Raw genomic sequence first — 3228 nt, 5'->3', positions numbered from 1 at the left:
CTAATATGTGAAATATTTAGCACATGAACTTTAATCTAAACCTATGTTCTAGGATTCTTTTAGCAGTCTCTTGAATTTAAATATTGCTGTTATTGTTAAAAGAAAAAAGTAATTTAAAAAAAGCTATGTTATCTTGGCGACTTCACCCAGTGATTCTATACTTGGTCCTGTAAATGAGCATGGGGAAAGATTTTTTTACATGATTTTAATACATCGTGTATAAAGTAAATAATAAAACAAAAACTATGAACAACTCTAAAAGAGAAATAATGGAATATCAATTACACATAAGAAAATTCACCTTTAATTTTAATTTTAACATACCCAAAAATAAAATGCCCTTAGGTCCAGAGAGGATCACTAGTGAGTTCAACCAAAGCCTTCAAAGAAGACTTAGAAGACTTATTACCCATATTGTTTTTTTTTTTTTTTTTTTTTTTTTTTTGGATTTTGGGTCACACCCAGCAGCACTCAGGGATTACTCCTGGCTCTATGCTCAGAAATCGCTCCTGGCAGGCTCAGGGGACCATTGGGGTGCCTTCTGCATGCAAGGCAAACACCTTACCTCCATGCTATCTCTCCGGCCCCAACCCATTTTTTAAGTTAGCTAAGATATTTTAAAAAAAGAAATACTTTATAACTATTAAATTAAGCATTATTACAGTATCAAAAATAGACAATGATATTACTAAAATATTAAGATTATAGACAGTACCCCTAATTATTTATTTTTTGTTTTATTTTGTTTGTTTGTTTTTGGGCCACACCCGGTAACATTCAGGGAATACTCCTGGCTATGTGCACAGAAGTCACTCCTGGCTTGGGGCACGATATGGGACGCCGGAGGATCGAACCACAGTCTGTCCTAGGCTAGCGCTGGCAAGGCAGACACTTTACCTCTAGTGCCACTGTGCTACCCCCTAATTAAAATGGTGAAAAGTACTCAATGAAAATTTTAACAGACTTAACTAACAATCAACAATGCTTATACATTGTTATAAAATGGGATCCATTCCAGAGATTCAAAGAATGAACAATATCTGCAAATAAATTGGTATAATGCACTAAATAACAAAAAAAGACAAAAATCACATAAATGAGTTTATCAATGAGAGTTGTGGTAGACACTAATGTAAGAAGTTTAAGAGTAAAACTGTATGTATATATAGATATATAAAGGAAGTGAATAATAAATTTTATTCTTCATTAACTATAATGGTATCATTTTTGAGATACATAAAACTGAAAGGAGAAAACTATTCAATAAGTGATGACGCTTCAGTTACATAAAACATCTATATGGAGCAAAAACATAGTTACTTTTCATAATATTATGAACAGGTATATTATTAAGCTCAGTTGCATTGAAACTAGATATAAAACTTGGCAGTCATGCCACTAAGTTGTATTATTCATAGGACCACATCAGACTATAGTAGGAGAGGGTGTAGATATGTAAAAGTCAATTACTTGGTTACGTAAAGATCTGAAAATGAGTTTTAAAGAGACAAATAGGAGAAAATGGTTTTCTAGGAGACAAGTTAAGGATTTCCAGGAATAATCAAAACTACATATAACGCTAAGATATTTTAAATTGAGAAACAAAAATTTACCATTGTACTTAGGTGAAAAACATGGATGGCACAGTGGATTTATGGGTAAGTGTTAAATTGAAGTAAAAAATAAATTTTAATTTAATTCAAAAAACATAATTAACATATTGCAGCAATGTGGAGTTGGAACTACAGGAATAAGAGGATCTAAGATTTGTTTTTAAGAGAAAGATTACCTTTTAAATTAATAGAATTTAAAATTCAACAGATTAGGGGCCGGTGAGGTGGCACTAGAGGTAAGGTGTCTGCCTTGCAAGTGCTAGCCAAGGAAGGACCACAACCAAGGTTTGATCCTCTGGCGTCCCATATGGTCCCCCCAAGCCAGGGGTAATTTCTGAGTGCTTAGCCAGGAGTAACCTCTGAGCATCAAACAGGTGTGGCCCGAAAAAAAAAAAAACAAAAAACAAAACAAAACAAAATTCAACAGATTAAGTTGACTATGCGAGAAAAAAAAAAACACAAGAAAATAGTGGGTTAGGTAAAAGGAAAGGAATATATTAGTGATCAAGCAGACAAAACTGGCTCAGAGAACTGATATTAATAGGAAAGAAGGGTACAGAAAAGTAGATAAATACATATGTACTATAACTCCACTATTTCCTTCTCTGTCAGAGTTGACAGTATATAGCATAAAAAACAAGGTTATGTGCCCCTTTTGTGTTGTCACAAATTTCAGTTCAGTAATGACCATAAGAAACTTCTTTGAATGTTTTTTCATAGGTCGTGTGAATATTTGCAGCACCAACCTCATATATTAGTTCAGATCTAAGACCCACAATTGATAGGGAATAACAAAACCACATTATTGTCTTTATTGTTACTATTGTTATAGAGTTGTTAATTTTCTATATGCAACTAAATATTTACCAGGGACCTCTATCATAGCATATACTTATATATATATATATATAATTGAAAATACAACACTCTAATCTAGTTGATTTAAAGTTAAAAGTAAATGTGTTCTTTATTATTTATTTATTAATATTATTAGTATTATTATAAGTATTATTTAGTGTTTAATCTTAAAAAATAATCAGGATTAGTAAATTCTACTTATTTAAAATAAATGCTAAATTATAAATTTAATTTTTAATTACCTTATTTCTAAAAGTAGCATATTGTTACCATTCAAAGCAACCTTAGTCTAGAAAGTTATTTGGATTTCTCCCTTTTATCCCTTTTCATGTGAAGTCCTAATATTCTTGGAACTTTTCCACAAACCTTTAGTTCTATTAAAAGTATATTTGTTCCTCATACGTTGGCACAGAGTAACTTATAAACTGTAAACTTTAAATTATAATTGGTCAATTTCAAATTATTCTAATTGATTTTACCAGAAAGTTTATTAAATATTCACTGGGAAATAGTCTAGGTTCCTTTTTGCTGTCAGGCTTAAATTGATTTTTGTTTTCCTTCTCTTGAATGAAAAATAATTAAAATGGGAATATTCCCTATTGAATGAAAAAAACATTCAATTAAAAAACAATTTACTTTATTAAGTTAAATTTTAATTTCAGGTTTCATTACATGTAGTTGCATTAAAACACACTTCAAGATTTATAACTGCTTTCAAGAAATATTCAGTAATGCTTTAGTTTGTCAAGGTAAATAA

The sequence above is a fragment of the Suncus etruscus genome, chromosome 2, assembly GCF_024139225.1.
Source record: "Suncus etruscus isolate mSunEtr1 chromosome 2, mSunEtr1.pri.cur, whole genome shotgun sequence".
Taxonomy (NCBI): Eukaryota; Metazoa; Chordata; class Mammalia; order Eulipotyphla; family Soricidae; genus Suncus; species Suncus etruscus.
Note: the sequence above shows the minus strand (reverse complement) of the source record.